The sequence below is a fragment of the Primulina huaijiensis genome, chromosome 5, assembly GCF_012295235.1.
Source record: "Primulina huaijiensis isolate GDHJ02 chromosome 5, ASM1229523v2, whole genome shotgun sequence".
Taxonomy (NCBI): Eukaryota; Viridiplantae; Streptophyta; class Magnoliopsida; order Lamiales; family Gesneriaceae; genus Primulina; species Primulina huaijiensis.
Genome location: NC_133310.1, coordinates 9,369,755 through 9,395,119, shown reverse-complemented (window position 1 = coordinate 9,395,119; position 25,365 = coordinate 9,369,755). Strand labels below are relative to the sequence as shown.

At 40.6% G+C, this 25,365-nt stretch overlaps 1 non-coding gene across 1 annotated transcript; it reads right to left on the bottom strand.

The window, feature by feature from the left end:
• Positions 1–5,206: 5,206 nt before the first annotated feature.
• Positions 5,207–5,313, bottom strand: LOC140977898 (small nucleolar RNA R71). The gene has a single exon (XR_012175464.1). It is a non-coding gene; the product is annotated as a small nucleolar RNA R71 (small nucleolar RNA).
• Positions 5,314–25,365: the final 20,052 nt, after the last annotated feature.

The window sequence follows — 25,365 nt, the reverse complement described above, 5'->3', positions numbered from 1 at the left end:
GTCACCAAAGACATCACTGACTTATTCATCTTAGTAGATCAGTTGAAGAAGGACAGAGTGATAGTTCCATCACTTTTCCAGACTCAAGACACGCTCAAATCTCGCATTGATTTTGCGCAAAAAATATGACAAAGAAAATTGATCAGATGCAGGAACAAATGCTGAATGCTATATCTATTGTCACATCAGAATTATGTACATTATCTAGCAAAGTTGATGGGTTTGACTAAAAGTGGGAAGAACAGCAGCAGCAGCGGTCATCTAAGAAAAGACCAAGTAAACCAACTGATCAAGGACCAGCTGATGAAAGAGCAAAGAAATGAAGAAGTCCAGATCAGTTAGAAGACAATCTTTATATACAGTTGAGAATTTTGGCTGATTTTTAGTTAGTCAAAAGAAAATTCTTTTATTCAGTCATTCTTTGTACGAATCTGTATACTGATTAATAAAAAATTATTTTATCTACGAGAGCTCAGTTTGATCAGTTCATAAATTCTAAGTTTTGTCAAACACCTAAAAAGAGGAAATTGTTGAAATTTTAATTTCGGAGTTTGACAAATTAAACGTGAAAATATTGAACAACTGATCGAGAAAACTGAAGGTAACTGAACTGAAGATTCGTAAACTCATAGTTATCCGAACTGAAGATTAATGCATATATAATCAAAAGCAACTGAACTAAGCTAAGTTAACTGAACTGTGTAGTCAACTGGGCGATCAATTAATACTGATCAGTTACACCTCAACCAGTTAATCCTATCAGCTATAAAGAGTCAACTGATAAATCAGCTTGACACATCATCAGTTAAGGAAGTAGCTATCAAGCGACAATTTGTACAAGAGCAGACTGCAATTTAAAGTGGAAACGCCGCATATAAATGAAGCTACAGTGTACGATTGTCAGAGGAATGTTGATGTGTCTAGCAGATATAAAGTTTTAAAATGCATTCAATGTTACCGTTGGAAGAAAAGCCTATAAATAGCCGAGAAGATCAGCTGAGAAGAAGTTATGAAGTTACCCAGTTATCGAGTTTTTCACAAGCTACCAAAATAACACACAACAAAGCTTTTATCAATTACATGAAGCTCTCGCTTATTAGATTTATACATAGCTTTCAGGCAATTTTTTCGAGCTTAAGCACAAACACTCATTATTGTTATATTTAATCTCTTTAGAGATTAGTTGCGCTGAAAAACTACATCAGTTGAGTACTGATAAAATTGTATTGATACTAAGAGTTTCAGTTTGACAGTGTTAAGTTCAAACTGAAGTTGGTTTGTGCAAATCTTTGTGTAGATCAAAGTTTTTTAGTGAATATCCTATCTTCGAGATAGAAGGGGTGACGTACGAGTATTTGAACCCTCCGAACATACATAAATCTTGCATCGTTTATAATCAGTTTTATTCTTTCTGTCATTCAGTTTATTTCCGCATTTTTATTAGTTAACTTATTTACATTGACAAACAAGATTCTCGAATTCAGTTTATCACTAAACTGATTCATCGTTCGAAAATTTTTGAAAATTGTCAAATGTTTATTCAACCCCCCATTGTAAACACTTTATCACGCCCAACCGATCCTAATAGTTTGTACAAAGTGTTGTATAAATCAAAGTCTTCGAGTGAATACTACCCGAGGTGGTAGAAGGGGTGACGTAGGAGCAGTTGAAGTCTCAGAACATCCATAAACATATCTTGTGTACTTAACTATTTAACTATTGTTTTCAAACTGATTTGATCAGTTCGAGCTGTTAACATTTCAGTTCTCATCATAACTGAACTGATATATGCATGAATTGATCTCCCTTATTTCAGTTATTCAGTTTACAAAAGTTAAAAGGCTTTCAAATTAGTCAGCTTTCTTAACGAAAGATTATTTCGAGTGTCTTCCGCTTGGTTCAAAACTAAACTCGATTTAATTAATCGGTGTTTACATTTTTAGAACACGAGCTAATGAATTTTAGAGGATTAAATTTTTTTCTTTAGTCATGATTCATGCTCGAGAGCACCCTAGCGCTTTAGTGCACATTTCGCCTTAAATATGCATGTGTATGTTCAAAATGCTCACTATAATGCAGTTTATGAGGATAATGACCAGTTAGAGAAACACTTATATAGGATCTTATTTGTGCCAAGTAAAGAGAAATTACAATTTCTCACATTATCCTAATCGGGATGATAATAGTAGAAAGAGAAAAGGAAGAGGAAAAACCATCTAAAAAATATAATTTATTTTATTTATACACTACAAAAAAATCACTTTTTGTAGTGTGCATGGCACGCTGCACAATCACACGTTGTTGTAAGTCATATGTTATTGACATCAAGCAAAGAACACTGTGGAAAAGACAACAGAGAACGTGCACTGCACATTGTTGAAAAGATGATCAACACCCAATACACGTTGTAGAAAATAAAATCAACAGCGCACAATTAACGCTACGAAAACATCCCGGACATAAGCTGCAACGCAGGGAGCCCCTGCACTGCCCAATTCTAGACAACACTTGTAGCGCTTTATGTAATTAGTGGAAGTATTAGGATGGCAAAACCTAATCTCTATGGACCAGGGAACAAATTCAGCAGTAGAAACCTTGTTCCTATATGTCCTGTTAGAAGAAAAATATTAAAATCGTTCACATAACATAAATGAAAACTCATTACAATGACAACTCATTTAAAGAATTCCTGGTCACAAAATAGATATGGAAAGAATCTAATAATATGCAGGACAATGATGGCAATAGATATGGAAAGAATCTAATAATATGCAGGACAAGATGGAAAAGACCACATCTCAATCCAAGACATCTTTCATGAAACGTCCTCTACTTTTTTTTTTAAATCATAAACTCAAAAATTTACTAATAAAAGTAACTTAACATTTCATAAATTATAATAATTTAACATTTAAAATATCAAGTGTCCATAACCTCTAAATCGCCCCCTAACCAAAAGTCCTACATCGTTCTTTAAAAAGATCAACCAACAATAAAATAAAGCATAAAAATCCGTAATAAAATCATTAAAAATAATACTTTAAATCTTTTATCTAAGAAGCTAGTGAGGAATATAAATGTCCCTCGGGGGTGTACTGCCGCACTCGATCCACTCAAGCGTCAGCACCTCCTCATATCATCAAATCCTGCAACATTCAAACCTAGTGAGTCTAATGACTCAGCACGTTCTAAACATGAGTAGCAAGTAATACACGTATGATAAGTGCATTTTGTGCACTTAAATTATCTTTATAATTCAATCAGATTGTTAGTTTTCTTGGGCAGAATTATGCGTTTTGTGTTAGTTTTGGTGTGTTTGCAGGAGCTAGGTAAGGCTACGACATAGGCATGAAAAGGAACGAAAATGACGCATAGAAGAAAACATGCGTGAAGCCTAGCACGAACGGACAGAAGATTCGGCGCATATGCGCTGCTCATGGGCGCGCATATGCGCCGCTCAGATAGCTTCGAAGCAACAAAGCAGAGAACTCCGCACATATGTGGGGAGCAAGGGCGCGTATGTGCGTGCCGAAGAGTGGATTGCCCAGAAAGACAGAAAGGTGCGCGCATATATGCCGTTCAAGGTCGCGCATTGCACGCGGCGTGATTTCTCATAATTAAATAGGTTTCGGCGTAAGTTTTGAAAGGGGTTCTGAAAATTTTAACACAGCAGCCGACATAACACAGAAAATGAGCGAAAAAGTGAGATCCAACGGAGGACGGAACACGAAGAAAGGAGATCGAAGACGCTGAATCTGGACACGGAGACGCACTTCCATCTCTCGTCAACACGTTTCTAATTTGGTTCTTTACTTTTACTTTTTTAATGATTATCAACAGGTTTTGTATTGATTTAAATTTGAGTATGAACTAATTTTATTTTCTAGAGATTGACGTAGTCGGTGTCGAACCTATGTTATTGATGTTTTGAATTTTTATTGAATTAATTCATCGTGTTTATTTGTTATTTCTTGTCTTTAATGTTTTTGGATTACTGGCCATAATTCGATTGATTAAATAATTGAGATCTAACACTCGGCAGAGGGAATTGAGATTAAGACATGAGAAATCACATCGTCAGACGTTTATAACGTGCAAAAGACGTATAACTCTGGTGAATCTACAAAAAGAACCTTGTTTGCATTTATTACGTGTTACGTGATTTTGAACAGACATATTAAAATCAGTAATAGGTAATACACTTCTATTTATCACTTGAAAAAAGGAATAGGAAAATTGCGAGTTCTTGGGTAGTAAACATGATGCAATTTAATAATATGTTATTCAATTTTAATTTAGCATAGGGGAAACCAGACGAAATCATATCTCTAGATCGATCTACTCATTGAAATTCTATTGTGTGCTGCAAAGAATTACATTAATTGTTATTTTCTTTGAATCGATTATAGACCAACCCTTTGATTTTCTAAATAAAGTTGAACTATGTCAATTATGATACTTAATATACATTTTTAAATAATTACTCCTCGTGGGATCGATATCTGTACTTATTCCAGTACTAAAACTTGACACCGTTCACTTGCGGTAGTGAAAATATGCAACAAGTTTTTGGCGCCGTTGCCGGGAAAGTAAACTATTTAATTGCATATTAATATCGTTACTAATTAGTCTTGACTTTAATTTAGATTTTATTTTATTTATTTATCATGTTAGTTTATAATCTTCTATGTTTTGCAGTGCATGCGAAAATATCAAAATCCCGACTTGCTGATTTTTGATCCGGAAATCGAAAGAACTGCCAGGAGATTAAAAAAAGCAAGGAGAGACGAAATTAAAGCAATGGCTTGAAAACAGAGATAATCAGAATGAACTCCCAAGAGAGGTGCCAATCCGATAACATTTTCGCCCTGTCATTAACGCTCACTACTCTGGAATAGCTCGCGGAACCATTGATGCTAACAACTTCGAGCTATAGCCCGCACTCATTAACATGGTTTAGCAGAACCAATTTGGAGGAGCAGCCACTGCAGATCCCCATCTTCACCTAAGAACCTTTCTAGAGATAACGGACACGGTAAAAATTAACGGTGTTTCTGATGAAATTATTTGATTGTGTGTGTTTCCGTTTTCTCTTAGGGATCAAGCAAGGAGTTGGCTCCAATCTCTACCTTTGGAAAGTATTACTACATGGGCGGATTTGGTTACGAAATTTCTGTCAAAGAATTTTCCTCCTGCCAAGTCTGCTCAGCTGAAAATAGAGATCACCAATTTCAGGCAGAGGGAACTCGAAGTGTTATATGAAGCTTGGGAGCGGTACAAAGAATTACTCAGGAAGTGTCCGAATCATGGATATGCAGATTGGGTACAAATCGAGTTATTTTACAATGGTTTGGATGGACCAACTAGAGGGAAAGTGGATGCAGCCGCCGGAGGTATTATTTTTTCTAAAACACCTGATGAGGCTTATGAACTGCTTGAACAGATGACCATTAACAATTATCAGTGGCCGAGTGAGAGATTTGGATCAAGGAAACCTGCTGGAGTCACATCACTTACTGCACAGGGTTCGGCATTGACCGCACAGATTGCAGCGCTGAACAAGCCAGGTTAGTCTACGTCTGATGTAGCATTGGTGACTGCTGAGGAAGAGCCGGTTGTGGAGGAAGCTCAGTACATCAATAACAATCGCGGCTATGGAGGTTATCGAGGTAATCCTCCCACTAATACATATCATCCAGGTTTGAGGAATCACGAGAATTTCTCCTATGCAAACAACAAGAACGTATTGAATCCTCCACCAGGGTTCAATACACAACAAGGTGAAGGAAAGCCGTGTTTTGAGGATCTGGTTGGGACGTTTGTGACTGAGTCTGGGAAAAGAATGGTTAGAACCGAGTCTCGTCTTGATAACATGGAAACACACATGGGAAATATGGGTGCTACGATGAAATCCTTGGAAATGCAGATTGGGCAACTAGCTAATGCTTTAAAAGATTAGAATAGAGGTCAATTCCCAAGCAATACAGAAGTGAATCCTATGGAGCAGTGCAAAGCTGTCACACTGAGGAGTGGCTAGGAAATTGGTATCCCAGAGCCTGCTGAAGTGAGTGTAGAGATTCTTGTTGAGGAAAATGATGGAAAGGGTACAAGTGTGGAAAAAGATAAAGTAGAGGAACCTAAGAAAGTGCTTAAACAGCAGCCTTTGCCAAAGGTGAATCTTCCATATCCATAGAGGTTCAAGAAGAAAGGGCTGGATGATCAGTTTGCGAAGTTCCTGGAAATCTTCAAGAAAATACACATCAACATCCCATTTTCCGATGCATTGGAGCAAATGCCCAATTATGCTAAGTTCATCAAGGATGTGATGTCCAAGAAGAGGAAACTTCAAGAATTTGAAACCGTGAAGCTAACTGAAGAGTGTAGTGCCATACTCCAAAGGAAACTGCCGCAAAAACTCAAAGATCCAGGGAGTTTTACTATTCTTTGTGTTATTGGTAGTTCTAGAATAAATAGAGCTTTATGTGATTTAGGTGCCATTATTAATTTAATGCCATTTTCTATTTATAGGACCTTGGAGCTTGGCGAGGTGAAGCCTAAAACTATTACTCTGCAGCTGGCGGACAGATCACTTACCTATCTACGAGGGATAGTAGAGGATGTGCTGGTAAAGGTAGAAAAATTCATATTCCCTGCCGATTTTGTCATTTTAGATAGGGAAGAAGACCAAGAGACTCCGCTTATCTTTGGAAGGCCATTCTTAGCTACAGAGAAAGCCTTGATTGATGTGCACAAGGGCGAGCTCACATTGAGAGTAGGTGGAGAAGAAGTCGTGTTCAACATCTACAACACCATCAAACTTGTAATATTATTGATATAATTGATTCATGTGTATCTCATATTGGTGCAGGTAGGATGACGAAAGACTCTTTAGAGAGATGCTTGTTGGAATTAGCTTCTACAATGGATGAATAGGACTGGGATATGCAAGAGGAGTTGCTTGCTCTCAATACACTGCCTAAAGAAAAGAGTGATGCTCAGCATGAAGAGTTGCTTGAAGATGCAAGTAAAGAGGTACCAAAAGCATCTCCTGAATTGAAGGATTTACCGAGTCATTTGTGCTATGCATTCCTAGACGAGAGTTCATCATATCCGGTAATTATATCTTCTGCTCTTACTATTGATGAGAAAGATAGGTTGTTGAGGGTGTTGGGAGAATTTAAATCTGCTTTAAGATGGACAATTTTTGATATAAAGGGGATTAGCCCTGCTGTCTGTATGCATAAAATCTTGATGCAGGATTCCTATTCCCCCTATGTTGATCATCAGAGGAGGCTTAATCCAGCTATGAAAGAGGTTGTGAGAGCTGAGGTATTAAAATTGTTAAATGCTGCTGTTATTTATGCTATATCTGACAGTTCTTGGTTTTCACCAGTACAAGTAGTGCCTACGAAGGGGGGTATAACTGTGGTGAGAAATGAGAATAACGAATTGATTTCAACTCGTCCAGTGACTGGTTGGCGAGTGTGTATAGACTACAGGAAATTGAATGATGCGACTAGGAAAGATCACTTCCCTCTTCCCTCTATTGACCAGATGCTTGATAGAGTAGGTGGTTATCATTATTATTGCTTTCTAGATGGTTATTCAGGTTACAATCAAATTGTTATAGCACCGGAGGATCAAGAGAAGACTACCTTCACTTGTCCCTACGGTACATTTGCTTTTAGGAGAATGTCATTTGGTCTTTGCAACACACCTGCTACTTTTCAGAGGTGTATGATGGCCATATTTTCTGACATGGTCTAGGAAATAATGGAGGTTTTCATGGATGATATATCTATCTTTGGTTCATCATTTGATCATTGTTTGCAGAATTTGACGCTTGTTTTGCAGAGATGTCGGGAGAAGAATTTCGTGCTGAATTGCGAAAAAAGTCACTTCATGGTCCCAGAAGGTATTGTGCTTGGGCATAAGATTTTGGCTAGAGGAATAGAAGTGGACAGAGCCAAAGTTGTGGCAATTGAAAATCTCCCACCGCCGAAGAATGTGAAAGGGATCAGAAGTTTCTTGGGAAATGCCAGGTTCTATCGTCTTTATATTAAAGATTTTTCTAAAATTACTAGACCTTTATGTAATTTTTTAGAGAAAGATTCTACATTTATTTTTGACGATGATTGTTTGCAGGCGTTTAACAGGATCAAGACAACACTGGTTTGTGCACCCATCATGATAGTGCCTGATTGGAAGGAGCCCTTTGAGCTCATGTGCGATGCTAGCGACTATGCTGTGGGAGCAGCATTGGGACAAAGGCGAGACAAGATGTTTAAGACTATTTACTACGCAAGTCGTACACTTAATGCAGCCCAGCAGAACTACACAACTACTGAGAAAGAGATACTAGCAGTGGTGTTTGCATTTGATAAGTTCAGAACATATCTCATTGGCACCAAGGTAACTGTTTTCACTGACCATGCAGCTCTTCGTTACTTGTTTGCAAAAAAAGATGCAAAGCCCAGGTTGATACGATGGATATTCCTACTTCAAGAATTTGACTTTGAAGTCAAAGACAAGAAAGGTTGTGAGAATCAGGTAGCAGATCACTTGTCACGCCTAGAGCTGGAAGAAAAACTGAAGGTGGAGTTATCAATGAGTCGTTCCTAGACGAACAACTCTTCAAGGTAAATGTTGCACATCCTTGGTTTGCAGATATAGCTAATTTTCTTGCTGCAGGAGAATTACCATCAGATTTAACTTATCACCAAAAAAGAAATTTATTCATGATGCCAAGTTTTATCTGTGGGACGACCCTTTCTTGTTTAAGAGATGCGCTGATCAGATAATTCGACGATGCGTAGAAGAGGAAGAAGCGGGTGCGATTCTAGAGCAGTGTCATTCCTCACCCTACGGTGGACACTTTGGAGCATCTAGAACAGTAGCTAAGGTACTACAGTCAGGTTTCTATTGGCCGAATCTATTTAAGGAGAGTTATACCTTAGTTAAGTCATGTGATAAATGCTAAAAAGTTGGCAATATTTCTAGACGACATGAATTACCGCTAACAAATATTTTGGAGGTGGAACTCTTTGATGTTTGGGGTATTGACTTTATGTGTCCATTCCCATCCTCTTTCGGTCAATCTTACATTTTACTTGCTGTTGATTATGTGTCCAAATGGGTGGAAGCAATCGCCACCAGTACTAAAAATGCTCGAGTTGTTGTTAAGTTTGTCCACAGGAACATCTTCACAAGATTTGGAACGCATAGAGCCATTATCAGGGATGAAGGTACGCATTTCTGTAACAAAATTTTTAACTCAATGTTGGCCAAGTATGATGTGAAGCACAGAGTGACACTGGCATACCACCCACAAGCTAATGGGCAAGCAGAAATTTCCAACCGGGAGATCAAGCATATATTAAAAAAAACAGTGAAGACAAATTGGAAGGATTGGGCAATTAAAGTGGATGATGCTTTATGGGCATACAGGACTGCATATAAGACCCCTATCGGGATGTCGCCTTATAGGTTGGTCTTTGGGAAAGCTTGCCATCTGCCTTTGGAACTGGAGCACAGGGCCTTTTGGGCTGTAAAAAAGCTAAATTTTGATATGGGGGCGTTCGCCCGAACAACGATTGCTACAGCTGAATGAAATGGAGGAATTCAGGAATGATGCATACGAGAATGCGAAGATATACAAAGAAAAGACCAAGAAATGGCATGACAGACAGATTCTTCGACGAGACTTCGAACCAAGACAACATGTGTTATTGTTCAATTCTCGACTGAGGTTGTTCCCTGGTAAGTTAAAATCACGATGGTCTGGACCATTCACAGTGGAAATAGTGTATCCACAAGATGCAATTGAGTTAAAGTGCAACAACGATCAGACATTTAAAGTAAATGGTCAGAGGGTCAAGCACTATTTTGGGAATGAAGTGAGACACATGGACAACCTCCCCCTAGGAGAACCAAAATAGACGGAAGAAAGTCAGGCTGATGACGTTAAACCAAGCGCTGTGTGGGAGGCAACCCACATTTATTTTAGCATTCGTTTTATTATTACAATTCCTTAGTTGTTAATTTTAATTTTCTTTGTTCAAGTATGAACTTATCTTGGCATTTGGTTTGGGTAAACGAGAATAGCAAAACACACACGCACGTGAATCGTGAGTAATGTGGCATGTGTTTGATTTAATATGATGGGGATTGTAATTTCTGAGGCTAGTGGTTATCCTTTTATTCCACAATTCTTGTTCATTCAGTTACTTTCTTTAAGATGTGTTGAGTCTAGTCTAGTTAATGTTTATTTTATTTTTGCTCGAGACTAGCAAAAGTTCAAGTTTGGGGGGATTTGATAAGTGCATTTTGTGCACTAAAATTATCTTTATAATTCATACATATTGTTATTTTTCTTGGGCAGAATTATGCGTTTTGTGTTAGTTTTGGCGTGTTTGCAGGAGCTACGTAAGGCTACGACATAGGCATGAAAAGGAACGAAAATGACGCATAGAAGAAAACATGCGCGAAGCCCAGCAAAAACAGACAGAAGATTCGGCGCATGTGCGTCGCTCAGATAGCTTCGAAGCAACAAAGCAGAGAACTCCGCGCATATACATGGAGCAAGGGCGCGCACTGAAGAGTGGATTGCCCAGAAAGACAGAAAGGTGCGCGCATATGTGCCGTTCAAGGTCGCGTATGTGCGCGCGGCACGATTTCTCAAAATTAAATAGGTTTCGGCGTGAGTTTTGAAAGGGGTTCTGAAAATTTTAACACAGCAGCCGACATAACAGAGAAATAGATCGAAAAAGTGAGATCCAACGGAGGACGGAACGCGAAGAAAGGAGATCGAAGACGTTGAATCCGGACACGGAGACGCACTTCCATCTCTCGTCAACATGTTTCTAATTCGGTTTTTTACTTTTACATTTTTAATGATTAAAAACAGGTTTTGTATTGATTTAAATTTTAGTATGAACTAATTCTATTTTCTAGAGATTGACGTAGTCTTGGTTGAACTTATGTGATTGACGTTTTGAATTTTCATGGAATTAATTCATCGTGTTTATTTGTTATTACTCGCTCTTAATGCTTTTGAATTACTGTTCATAATTCGATTGATTAAAAAATTGAGATCTAACACTCGACAGAGGGAATTGAGATTAAGACAGGGGAAATCACATCGTCAGACGTTTATAACGTGCAAAAGACGTAAAACTCTGGTGAATCTACAAAACGAACCTTGTTTGCATTTATTACGTGTTACGTGATTTTGAATAGACATATTAAAATCAGTAATAGGTAATACACTTCTAGTTTTCACTTGAAAAAGGGAATAGGAAAATTGCGAGTTCTTTGGTAGTAAATATGATGCAATTTAATAATATGTTATTCAATTTTAATTTAGCATAAGGGAAACCAGACGAAACCATATCTCTAGATCGATCTACTCATTGAAATTCTATTGTGTGCTGCAAAGAATTACATTAATTGTTATTTTCTTTGAATCGATTATAGACCAACCTTTTGATTTTCTAAATAAAGTTTAACTATGTCAATTATGGTACTTAATATACAGTTTTAAATAATTAGTCCTCGTGGGATCGATATCTGTACTTAAACTAGTACTAAAACTTGACACCGTACACTTGCGGTAGTGAAAATACGCAACAATGTACAATCACATGCAATAAAATTATCATTTTATTTAAAATAGCTTTTGAGCATAAATAAATCGTAAATCGTAAAATCATTTAATAGTAAAGCTTTTAATCCGTTACCATTTTGGGTGAAGTTTAATCCTTGAAAGTGACTAGCTTTTATCATCTGGCCGACTGATCAGCCTTCAGCTTCACATGGCCCATGGGAGCGGACACTAGGCTCCGCCGTAGAAATACGATCTTCGGGCTCCCTCTGGTGCGTCTTTTTCCCGTAAATAGGTTCCCTCTGGGGCCTTTTACCTTACGACATCTCCACAAAATTTTAAGTTCACCGTCCCTTCTTAAAACGGATCCCCCACATATCAAGTATCATTTGTCACAGTCAATTCACATTCTTCAAAATATTTTTCATTTTCTTTTAAAGCATAAAATATCATAAATTTTTAAAAATAGCATTTTAACAGTAAAAATTGCACAGCTTTACCATAAATCATAAAATATCATATTTTCATGAAAATCATCATAATAAATCATTTAACATGCGTTATGACCCCTTCGAGACGCTGCCAAGCTTTTACGTAATACCCACGTGTAAAATGACCGTTTTGCCTCTAGACGTAAAATTTCATGATTTTGAATTTTTCTTACTTTTAATGACATGGGCTTATCCCAAAATTATTTAAGCTTAAATCTAATTTTTCATAATTTTATTCAGCTTAATTCGAGGTTTTTCAATTAATTTCTCATTTAATAATTCATGAGACGATTAATTCTTGAATAAATTCAAACTTTAATATTTTCTTTTCAAACTTTAAACATAGACTTTTTATTATTTAAACTACCCTTGTGAGCCAAGAACCATCCCCGTGGACCCATGGTTCCAACTTTATTCATTAAATTCGAGATTTTGACCCTTAATCAAGATCACCAAGCCATCTCCTAATTTTGTCGAGCCACGATCGAGCCACCTCAAGCCAGACCCTAGCCAACCCATATAGGTATTCTCACGACCAACCCTGACCCTTAGAACCATCCCCTACATGCCGCAAGAGCCCTGCACCGAAAACACAAGAGCTGCGCATAAGAGCTTCTCACGCCTAAGACTCCTAGTGACCCTAAGACTCCCCTACTAGAGCCACCATCGAGCCCACCTGACCCTCACCAACCCTGGACCACGCCTGGCCCTAACAAAGCCCAGCCCAAGACCCTAGAACCCCTCAGCGAGCCCCTGCTCCAAGAACACCAGCCGCACGTGTGTTCTTCCATGGCGCCTATGAGTTTCCTACTTCGACTAGGACTCTATGCTTGAGCCACCCTCGAGTCCAAACCTTCCTGACCCTCTCTGGAACACCCTGTGCCACCTCCTAGATGACCTAGCCCAGCCCTTAACCCTTCGAATGCAACAGCTCTCGGCTGCGCCATCAACAAGCATGGGAAGAGTCCATGTGATCGTGGACTCATCTTAACTGACTAGCCACGGGTCCTAGCCATGCCAGGACCCTATCAGACCCTAGTACACGACCCTATCCGAGTCACAACCTTGGCCAAGTCACAACCAGCCTTGTCCGAGCCCCAAGCGACCATGCAAGCTATCCGTACCCCATGACAAACCCAAGCGCACGGCCCTCCTAGAAAGACCCTAGGTGTTCTTCCCTTGTTCAAGCATAATTCCAGCATGTATTTTCCCTTGAATTAATCATGTTCTAATCATATAACATCCTACACTGGTAGCGTACTCGTTAGAAATCATAATATGATCATATATACGTAAAAACGTTCAAAACTTTTGAAAATATTTGACAAAACGTTAAACCATCGAAAGTAAATATTTTTCATGAAAAAACGATTGAAACATGCATATTACGATTTGAATGATGCGTAAAAGGGTTTAGAAAATGTGTCTTTGGGTTTATAACGCTCGAATATTCAATCGTTGGAGAGGGTGCGAAGATGGATGACCAGACAACAAAGAACCCTAGATTTTCCTTCCTTCAAATTTTGGAACCCTAGTGTGTGCTAGTGTGTGTGTGTGGCGGCTGATGGTGTGAAATTATGGGGTGAAAAACACTTGGTTTACTTATTTATATTTTAGTTAACATGTAAATGGGCTTGGGTTTTGGGCTTGCAAGTTTGGGAGCAATTGAGCCTACTCAATTTGGTTAAATTGTGCCCAATAATATTTATTTAATTAAAACATAAATGTTTATAAAATTTAGTTTCCAAAAATAATATTTTTGATCTTTTAAGAACTCCTCGTTTGCCCAAAATCGGCTTCTCGACAAAAATCGAGCTCGACTCGTAAAATAATTCGAACTCTAACATTTTTAGAAATATTAAATCATTTTTAATCATATTAGGAAGCCTTGCAAATTAAATATTTAATGAAAAAAACATATTCTTGTTTTGGTCGTCCTCGGTCTCTTTCCCCAGCCTAATATCGAATATTCAGGTAAAAATCCTTCAATTTCATGAAAACATGACATATAATCATTTAATCATACAATCATACCTTTAATCATTTAATAAATATCATGCAAGCATTTAAAATCAATTAAATAAAACAATTAAACAATTCAAATAATTTGCATGCATGTGGTTTATGTATGTTTGGTTTTTCGGACGTTACATTTCATATGTTACCATCTTATATAAGAAAAAGATATGAAGATATTATCAGCTTGTTTTGTCATAGTGCGCCTTCATTTCCCTGTCTAGAGAAGCTCACCTATTAGGACAATTTTTACCCAAATTTTTGCTAGTCTATTAACACATCTTTGTTTACTTTGCCAAATTATAGATAAACTCAAAAAGTTATTCAGTTCTAAGCAGTGTCTACCACTACCACCACCCACTTGATTAAGATTCTCAGTATGATGGCCATGGGATGATTTCCTATATCTGGGCACCTGCTCACCAATATCATTACAGTCGAACAAAGTTACATGTATGAACAAATAATTTTGTTTCGAATTGCTCGTCACTTTTGATAGGAAAGTAGCTTTTAAAATATCACAAGAGTATCCGAGAACAATCAAAACTTTACATATTCCCCAAAAACAAATTTCCTTGAACACTTGTTCTTGAGAGTCCTTACCCTTAACATACACGTAAAGGATTATCAAAACATCTTTTCAATCTCGATCCAAATTTCGCTTAGATCTCTAGTGCGATATATACGAGGAATCCAATCTCTGATCGTGGACAAGATTTGAAGATCGAAGGAGGAGGAAGATCCGTTCGTAAGGATTTACAAGAATGACCAACTCCACTAATCTCAGACTGGTTTGGTGTCTAGCGTTAAACACACAAAGATAAATAGATTTAAACAATATATGAATTTTTTAAGTCATACGACCCACAAGGAACATTTTGAACGTAACTAAAATTTTTAAACTTCCGATAAGGTGTGAGAAAATAGTACACCAACAGGTAAACAGAATAGATTGATCATTGATGATCTGATATATTCTAATAGACGTGTTCTATGTGAGAATCTTGAAATATGAATTCTTTAAAGTGGTCAAAAATCTTTGAAGTATTCAAGCTTGAGAAAATAATCAATTCTTTCATCATTTATTCTCTTTAATGTCCTTTTTATTTTTCGTCATTAGCTCCACTAGCCTCTGAAAAATTGATTGACTTAGGATATATTTGGAAACATTCTATTATTTTGAGTTGTTAGGAGGATGTGCCATAAAATTTAATAAGAAATGGCTTGACTTGTAGTATTTGCATATTAGAGTTAAACGATTTGAACACGTGTACTTCATATAGAACTTTGATCTGGTCAAACTGACAAATGATATCTTGCAACTAGCATTCAGAAAAACTATGGCTTGACTTCCTTGGGTGAACAACTTGAACTCTTGATATTCTGTTTGAACGGCTTGAAAAGATCCAGCAATCTAGAACCTGAAATTACAATAATGAAGCGGCTGAATCCTGAAACAACTCAATGTTTTTATTTGTCAATAGCCAAAACTTAGGGTACTAGAATTATTCTAACACTTGTTATAAATTAAGATAACCAAATTGATATGACAATAAATTCATCTGAAAACCCAAATAAAAGTTCATGTCACCTCCATGTGTTTAAATATAAAAATAGAGTATATTATGTGATAAACATTTATTTCTTTATATTAGGACATTAACTAAAATTGCATTCGCATGTCGGAATGGATATTGCCAATATGGTTGGTTTTTAAATTGAGATTCAATTGATTGAAGTCGAAAAAGATGACTAATAGTGTATTGTGATGATGAGACATTTAAGATATATTGTAGTTGGTGATACCCCTGTAAAGGCCTGGGCCCAATTGGAAAGCCCAGAATAGAGGTCAGCTTCCCGGGCACTTCACTTCTTCCCGGACACTTCTCCTCTTCCCGGGCAGTTATCGTAGCCCGGGCTCTTATACAAGCACCCGGGTAACCGACCACCCGAGCCACTTCGAGAATTGAACCACACTCGAGTATGATTGATACAGGCCGTCTAATCTGTCAGAACAACTTGGGCTTGGAGTGTCCTAGAAGTCATCAGAAGCTAGGGTATAGACAACCGACTTGACATACTTAGTAGGTGGCACTGGAATCAAGGTACCTACCTCATTTTCTACTATAAATAGCAGGTATTAATGTCATTTATAGATTCTGAAATCTTTGAACTCTTAAGCATTTTACATATTTTCTCTCAAAATATTGCTGGTATTCATCTAAAAAAACTTGCTGACTTTAGCATCGGAGTGGCTACGCCGGATACTCCTCCGACGCCCATTCACGAGTTCTTTTCTTGTTTGCAGGTGATTGTTACAGCCATTCTTTCACTCAAATTCCTCAAACATTATAAATTATTGATTTGACCCGTTGGAGCTCCTTACCCAACTCATCTATTTCAACGAGATCACATCATTGGCGCCGTCTGTGGGAAACTTGAGTTCAAGACGTTGATATGGCTCGTACCAGAAGAACTAACCAAGATAATTCTCGGGCCGAGGGAGATGGAGGGCAAACTTCGAGACAAATTGAAGTTAATAATACTTGGCCAAATCTCATCAGCATGACCCCGGAAGGATTGAAAAAGATTGTATCAGATGCCGTAAAGCAAGCTATGGCCATGAAAGAAGTTTCTCAGCATGTTACCCCACCCGGGAACAGACAAGAGCGGGAGCAGGAGCAAGAGCAAGAAGTGAGGAGGGAAGAGGAGGTAGGAGGAGAGGATGAGGAGTCCAGTGCTGGATCCAAATCGCCTACTGTGGCTGACGAGTTGTTGGAACTAAGACAGAAAATGAAGGTTCTGGAAGGGCAGTTGGAGAGTCGTAGTGTTTCTCGAGCTATTGTTAAGGGTTGCCCATTTGCTGATATCATCGTCCGGGAACCTCTTCCCGAAAACTTCAAATCCGCCAAAGTAAAATATTACGATGGCAACGCAGACCCTGAGGAACATTTGGCCAGATTCGAGAACATGGCCATGCTGCACTGTTACACTGACAGAATAAAGTGTAAAGTGTTCCTAACAACGCTGGTAGATTCAGCCCAGAGATGGTTCGAAGGATTGTCCCCTCAAAGCATACATTCCTTCAAGGACTTTCAAAGGGAATGTCTCACACCATTTTAGCAGCAGAAAAAAGTACAAAAAGACTGCTTTCAGTCTTTTCGAAGTCAAGCAGAGCCCAAAAGAGAGCTTAAGGGCTTATATCAGAAGATTCAACAGAGTGGCTTTGGATGTCCCCACCTGTGCCACTGAAACAAAAACCACGGCATTCACACAAGGCTTGAGAGAGGGTGAATTTTTCAAGTAGTTGACCAAAAAATTGCCCGGGGATTTCGAGGACTTATTATCTCGAGCAGAAAATACATCAACATGGAGGAAGCCCAGAAGTAGAAGAGGGAAGCTGTAAGGAAAGAAAGAGGAGACCGGGTAGCTAGGCCCGAGGAGAAAGGACAGAGAATGAATAATCCAGGACACTTCTCTCACCATGTGCCTCTTAAGATTGCCCGGGACAGAGAGGTCCAGGAGTGCAGTAGGGATCTGGCCCCGGACCATCAATTATCCCTGCCGGAGAAAAGAGGATTTTGCACTCTCCATAAGGTGTGTTATCACAACACCGAGGACTGCAAAACATTGTAGGGAAACTATTCCTCCCCTTCCGCCCCGGAACAAAGTCAAGCCAATAAGAGGACGAGATTGTCATGGACATCTCCACGGCCAGGGTCCAGCGCCCGGGGAGGAGGTATGAGGATTGTACCGAGAGGAAAGCCCGGGAGGAGAAGAGAGCCCGAGCGTGAGACAAAAAAGAATTCACCCCCTGCTACGGGGTTGATAAAAATGATATCAGGAGACTCTACTGATGGAGACTTCAACCGGGCGAGGAAATCGAGGAGTAAGAGGGAGTGTATGGAGGTAGATGGAATGAGGAGGAGCGAGGCGGTCATCAGTTTTGGCCCAGAGGATTTGAAGGGGGTGAATCTACCCCACAATGATGCCCTGGTTATCCAAGCCCGGGTGGCAATTTATGACATTCTGAGAGTCTTTGTTGACTCGGGCAGCTCTGTAAATGTTATTTTTAAAGATGCCTTTGTGCAGATGGACTTACAGGGTTATCATTTGGAAGTTGTGGAAACTGCCCTCTTTGGCTTTGCTGGCCATATGGTCTACCCGAAAGGGGAAATTGTCTTACCACTAACCCTGGGCTCCCAGGATCTCAAGAAAACGGTGATGACTTCTTTCACTGTGGTGGACTCCCCATCATCTTATAACATCATACTAGGTAAGCCGGCCATGAATGAGCTGAGGGCTGTGGCCTCTACCTATCACCAAAAGATAAAGTTTCATGTGGGAGCCCCGAGTGGGTGAAATCCGGGGAGACCAACCTTCCTCCCGAAAGTGTTATGTAAAAGCTGTCCGGGTAGATCAGAGCAAAGCTAAGAAGGAAGGGAAGAAGGCCCGAACTGATGAAGAAGGTGAAAGATCAGTTGAGAAGGGAGAGGTGCATTTCGTGGCAGAAGACGAGCAAGAAGTTGTGGAGATTGGACCAGGCCAGCAGATCCGGGTGGCCCGGGATCTCAATGTATCCACCCGGGTTAGTCTACTTACCTGTTTAAAAGCTAATATTCATGTTTTTTCCTGGTCCCAACAGGAGTTGACGGGGATCTCTCCCCTGATATCGGAGCACCAACTGAATATTCTCCCGGGATCTCACCCGATAAAGCATAAAAAGAGACACTTTGGTCCTGAAAAGGACAAAGTTATTAATGAGCAAGTAAAAGAGCTTTTGAAAGTCGACCACATTCGGGAAATTCAATTCCCTACATGGCTCTCGAATGTGGTATTAGTGCCCAAATCTACCGGGAAGTGGCGCATGTGTGTAGACTTCCGCGATCTCAATAAGGCTTGTCCCAAGGATCATTAGCCTCTGCCCCGTATTGATCAATTGGTGGATTCCACCTCGGGCTTCGAATTACTGAGTTTCATGGATGCATACCAGGGGTATCATCAAATCCCCCTGGCCAAGAGTGATCAGGATAAAGCCAGTTTCATCACCTCGGGAGGTACATTTTGTTATATTGTAATGCCTTTTGGGTTAAAGAATGCAGGAGCTACTTACCAGCGTTTGATGAACAAAGTCTTCGAGAAGCAGCTGGGACAAAACGTGGAAGTCTATGTGGATGATATTCTGGGCAAGACCCGGGAGGTTTCCAGCTTTATTGTTGATCTAGAAGAAACCTTTGCCACTCTCGTGCATTACGGAATCAAACTTAACCCGGCCAAGTGCATTTTTGGTGTAAAGAGTGGAAAATTCTTGGGATTCATAGTGACAGATTGAGGGATTGAGGTGAATCAGGAGAAAGTCAAATCCGTGCTGTGCTGTGCATGCCATCTCCCCAATCTGTCAAAGAGGTACATAAGCTGACCGGGAGGATTGCTTCCCTCTCTCGATTTATTTCCCGATCAGCACACAGGAGTTATCCTTTCTTTCAAGTCTTGAGGAAGGCCCAGCAATTTGGGTGGGATGAAAAATGTGAACAGGTCTTCCAGGATTTGAAGATTCATCTTGCTGAACTCCCAATGTCGGTAAAGCCTGAGCCCGAGGAAAAATTGTTTGTTTATCTCTCTACTACAGAGTATGATGTCAGTTCAGTATTGATAAAAGAAGAAGGCTCTGACCAAAAGCCTGTGTATTATGTCAGTCATGCTCTGAGAGGCCCCGAGCTCCAGTACAACGAAGTAGAAAAGATTGCCCTGGCCTTGGTTGTGACCGCCCGGAAGCTGCGACAGCAAGAGAACTACCGGAAGACAAAAATCCAGGCTTTGAAGAGGCATTACCAGAACCAGATGACTCCTGGATGACATCCTTGATCAAATTCATTACAGCAGGAGAACTACCGGAAGGCAAAATCCAGGCTCAGAAAATCAATTGACAAGCTCCCAGGTATGTTCTCTTGAATAATGTCTTGTACAGAAGATCATTCCAGGGACCTTTATTAAAATGCTTATATGAGGGAGAAGTGGATTACGTCCTCCGGGAAATTCATGAAGGGTGTGGTGCTGAGCATCTCGGAGGAACAGCTTTGACCTAGAAGACGATGCTCGCCAGGTTCTGGTGGCCAACTCTTAGCCAAGATTCTACTCGAATAGTCCGGTCTTGTGAAAACTGTCAATATCACTCAAACTTTCAACACAGCCCGGCTACTCTTATGAAGCCTATTTCGGCATCTTGCCCCTTTGATCAATGGGGTATGGACATCGTGGGCCCTTTCCCAATTACCCTGGCTCAGAAGAAGTTCTTATTTGTGGCTGTAGATTATTTTTCTAAATGGGTAGAAGCTGAGCCATTGGCCAAAATCACTGAACAAGAGGTTTTAAAGTTTTTATGGAGAAACTTAGTATGCCGGTTTGGAGTGCCCAGAAGACTAATCTCAGATAATGGAAGACAATTCCAGGGAAGGAAGATTACATCTTGGTGCTAGGAAATGAAAATCACTCAGTCTTTTACTTCCGTTGCCTACCCTCAAGCTAATGGTCAAACAGAAGTCGTCAATAGAATTATTATACAAGCATTAAAAACCAGGTTACAAGGCAAAGGAAAGGACTGGGTGGAAGAGTTACCTAGTGTTCTCTGGGCATATAGAACCACTCCCCGGGCCCCTACTCAAGAAACTCCTTTCAACTTGGTACATGGTGCCGAAGCAGTCTTACCAGTTGAGATCGGACAAACTTCTTCCCGGGTAGAATCTTACCCTGATAATAATGATCAAAGCCGGGCCATAAAGTTGGATTTGGTAGAAGAAAAAAGAGATCGGGCATCTATTCGGATGGAAGCATATCGAGGCAGGATTGTGAAATCATATAATAAGAAGGTCCGGATCAGGAACTTCCAAATAGGGGATCTGGTCATGAAAAAAGTCAATCCTGCCGGGGATGTTGGGAAACTAGAAGCTCGGTGGGAAGGACCATATAAAATAACCCGAAAGGTCAGCTCATGATCTTTTTATCTAGAGGATGCCCAAGGACACTCTCTCAAAAGACCTTGGAATATTTTTCATTTAAAGAAATATTATACTTAACAAGTGTAATTGTTTATTGGAAGATATAATGAAATATCTATTTTCCCAGAGAAATATTGTGCATTTAGTTATTGTATATCGGGGAGCCACCCCTCGACCAATAAAAAGCCCAAGGCACTACACCCTGGCTTGGAGACCCACACCTCGACCATTCCCAAGTCCCGGGACATGATCCCCGGCCCACGGCTCCGTACCTTGGTTCTTAAACGCCCAGAGCACTACACCCTGGCTCGGGAAACCACACCTCGATCATTCCCAAGTCCCAGGACATGATCTCTTGCCCAAGGCTATGTACCTTGGTTCTTTAAAGCCCAGAGCACTACACCCTGGCTCGGGAAACCACACCTCGATCATTCCCAAGTCCCAGGACATGATCCCCGGCCCAAGGCTCCGTACCCTGGTTCTTAAAAGCCCAGAGCACTACCCCCTGGCTCGGGGAACCACACCTCGACCATTCCCAAGTCCCAGGACATGATCTCTTGCCCAAGGCTATGTACCTTGGTTCTTAAAAGCCCAGAGCACTACACCCTGGCTCGGGGAACCACACCTCGATCATTCCCAAGTCCTAGGACATGTTCCCTGGGCCCAATGTTCATGTTTCCTGGTTATTCAAAGCAGGTGTCTTAACTTAAAAAGATCGATGATTCTTGCACATGGATTTGTTGCCTGAGTAAATGATTCTTTATCCAGGTTATTTATTAAAATGCCCGGTTAGTTTTCAACACTTAGAAATTTTTGTGGCTCATTAAGTCAGATATATCTCGGTTGTGTAGATCGGGTGTTAAATATTTGTCAAAATATTATTGATAAATCAATTGATAAAGAAAATTTCATTAATAAAAGCCCGGAGGCTAAAAATTACAAAGAAGAATGAAAAATTACAATCCTAGTCTATATCAATATGATCGGACCCCGACTGGTCCCCTTGGTTTTCCTCCTTCTCCTCCTCACCATCCTTGGGAAGGGATGCAATAGCCAGACCAAAATCAGGAAAATTTTCCTTATCTTGGGGTAAGAGTCCAGCTCCCTCAAATTGTTCCCGGCACTTGTCGAAACCGGTCTTGAAGAGAGGATATGCCTTATCTACCACGGCCTTCTTGAACTCAGGAGATTGAAGGAGGGAAGCTTGCCATTTATTCCTATTATACTCCGCCAAGGACAGAGCACTCTCGGCTTTCTCTGCCCTGGACTGCTGCACTTCTATCTGCTCAGATAGAGAATGGTTTCTAGATTCCGAGATAGACAAGGCACCTCGCAGATTCTCCTCCCGAATAGCAGCTTCAGTGAGGTCTTCCCGAAATTTGTCCAGTGCCGTGTGAGCCGACTCTAAGGAAGCTTTTAGTACGGCGACTTCCTCTTTGTGAAGGCTTTTAGCCCGGGCAAGCTCTCCATGCAATTGATCTTGGATCTCTTGGGCAGCCCGAGCTTTTTGGCCTTTCTTGGTAGCCACCGACGCCACTTCCTCGAAAACCGAGATCATCATTTGGGCAGCCTATACAAAGCAAGTCAAAATGTCGAGCCAGGTGGGTTGATCGGCCATAGGAGGCTCTTGGAGAGACTCCTCTATAGATTGTCGCCGGGGAGGGGTGGTTGACCGAGTCGCTTGGGACGAACTCTGGCCCCCTTCTTGGTTAGATTCACCCAAATTTTGCTCCGGGCTTGTGACAGCCTTTCGCTTCCTCTGGATGAGGGGAATGTGGTCTTCAAGGTCTTCCTGGGATAAATCCCGGGTCACTTCCTCTTGCTGGGCCTCCACCCGACCCAGCTCAGCTTGCCTAGCTGCTTTCTCCTCAGCCTGTTTCTTCTCAAGGGCAGCTTTCCAGGCTGCCAACTTTTTCTCTTTGGCTGCCTTTTCAGCCGCCCATTTCTGCGCGAAAGCCTCTTGCATTTTGGAGTTATCTGCAAAGTAAAGGGTTATTAAAGATTACAAAACATGAATAAAGGATAAAGATTAGAGGAAAGAATAAAGAAAGTTACCGGGTTGAGAGTCCGAGCCAGCAACCTCGTCAATCACCCGGTCTATTGGGTCTTCAGCCCGGACGCTCAACCCCCATGCAACCAAGTTCTCTTGGGAAATAAGGGAAGAGGAAGAGTATTTTTGACCCTCCACCAAATCTTGGCTTCGGGTGTAGAATTCCTCGAATTTATAAGCTCGGGGAAGGGCAGGTTGAGAAGGAACAAATGGGAGAAACCCTGTTAGACAAGAGAGAGGGGCCGGGAGTTGGATAAAGAAGTATCTTCCTTTCCATCCCTTTTGAGAAGGGGGGATATCATCAAGGAACCGGGCCTTAAGCCTGGCAGAAAGAGAAAAGGCATTGTCACCTAACCTACAAACAAAGTAATATTGAAGAATGAGGGGGTTGATAACAAGGTTATGCATGTGGAAGAGGACATAGGCCGAGGCCATGATCCGGAAAGAGTTGAGGTGAAATTGATTAATAGGTACACCAAAGAGTTTGGCAACCTCGATATAGAAAGAAGGGATGGGGAAGCGAAGACCATTTTTGATTTGTTCCTGGAAGAAAGTAGTATACCCGGGAGGAGGGCTATCTGCCCGGTCAGAGGGTCCGGGTATAATAATAGGAAAGGAAGAGGGAATAACCCCCAGAGTCCGGAGTTCCTCGTCCGCCCTCGAGCGCAAAGTGCTGCTCATTGAGGAGAACCAAGGAACTCCCGGGGCCTCAGAATAAGGGCGGTCAGAAGCCCGAGCTTTTCCCTTACCCTTGTCCTTTCTTAGAGCTCGAGAAGTGCCCGAGGAAGAGGGTTTTGAAGAAGAGGGTTTGGTTAGAAGGGTTTTTTGTTTTTTGGAAGGTTGGGTGATAGAACGGCGAGGGGGAGACGGAGAGGAGTCAGAGCGCAGTGCGGTGGACTCGTCGCTAGGAGAGCCCCGCACATTAGCTCCAGAGGTAGAAGAAGTAGAATTAGACATATTATGAAGGAAAAACTTACGAGTATTTTTGGGAGGAAGACGGTTGAGGATCGTCGGAGCTAAGTGTTTTTGCTTGGAGGAGTTTCAAGGAGAAAATTCGCAAGGGCTTCGCCGAGATTTTAAATTTGTAAGTGTTTTTTCGAAAACAGGAGGCCTAATATATATAGGCGGTGAGAACAGATCTCGGCCGTTGATCCAAGCACACGTGGACGATCAGGATGCTCCTCGGAAATTGTACGGGTATACGAAGGGACACACGCAATTATTAAAGTGTCAGACTTATCGGCTCCTCGGAATGCAAAACGTTTATGACCGTTTAATGAAAGGGCACGCGTCATTATGACACCTCATCAATAGCCCGGGAGATATGAGGCCCCGGCACTTTATGTTAAGCCCGGGGGATGTGAGACCCCGATACTTTATTTTAAACAGAGGGGATATTAGGTGCTGGAGTTTCAGTTTGTCATTTATCAGTTATTATCAGTTAGTCTTGTGGCAGTTATTATATCCAGTTCATGATATACATATCAACTGATGAAATTAGATTCTTGCAGCAAAGTAAAAAACAAAGATAAACAAAGAAACATTTTATTTATTAAAAGAAATGAGCAGAGAGTACATTCAAATATTCTTCCTCAACGGCATCCCTCTATTTGTTTAACCAACTGGTTAAAACTCCGGTGGAAATCTTGGCAAAGCTATCTGAATCTGCTATATTCTTCAGGATCTTCATCTCCTTTTTAAGCATCAGCATGTAGACACCTTCGTGAGTAAAGATGTCCACACTATCTGCAATATGGAGGCGTCGGCGATATTTTCATAAGAGCCACCTGCCCAGGGGTGGGAGTTCCCTCTACATACTGAGAAGATTCAAGCTCATACAACCCTTCCGAGAATCGAAGCACTTTATGGAAGACTTCATCCTCCAGTTCAGTCTTTCGTCCCTCCAGAGCTGTTTTCATGAACCCCTCTGCCATATCAAAAGTTTTCGAACTACTTGAACCTGCCATTATACTTCTCAGATAATTATTTGTTGTTGAGGGTTACTATATATAAGGGGAAGGAATCAATCTCCAGCGTTGATCCAGATCAAATCGGATGATCAGAATGAGTCTAGGAAATTGTAACAGGTATGTGAAGGGACGTGTACGCATATCGATGTGTCAGACTTATCTGATTCTCGGAATACGAAACGATTTTTCGGCAGGAAGTTAATGCTAAACGCATGCGTCATAAATGATACCCTACGGACTT